The following is a 259-nucleotide window of genomic DNA, read 5'->3' as shown; positions in this document are numbered from 1 at the left end:
GAAAGAACTCGTCTAGAGATACACACAACACAACCCGGACATAATCTAGATGTCGCTCGTATAGCTACACAGCATAACACTTCCTGCGCCTACCCCCTTTAATAATTCCAGGTTGCGAAATGGCGATACTGTTGTAGGTTGATGGACACGGCTAACGACAGCGATACCATGCGTGTGAAATGTTTAAGAGATATTCGTGGCAAATCATTTCGTTGCGTGGGTGTCGCTGTTGGTGGGGTTTGAGTGGAGTTAATAAGTT

This window comes from Penaeus monodon, chromosome 31 (assembly GCF_015228065.2).
Source record: "Penaeus monodon isolate SGIC_2016 chromosome 31, NSTDA_Pmon_1, whole genome shotgun sequence".
Lineage (NCBI taxonomy): Eukaryota > Metazoa > Arthropoda > Malacostraca > Decapoda > Penaeidae > Penaeus > Penaeus monodon.
Note: the sequence above shows the minus strand (reverse complement) of the source record.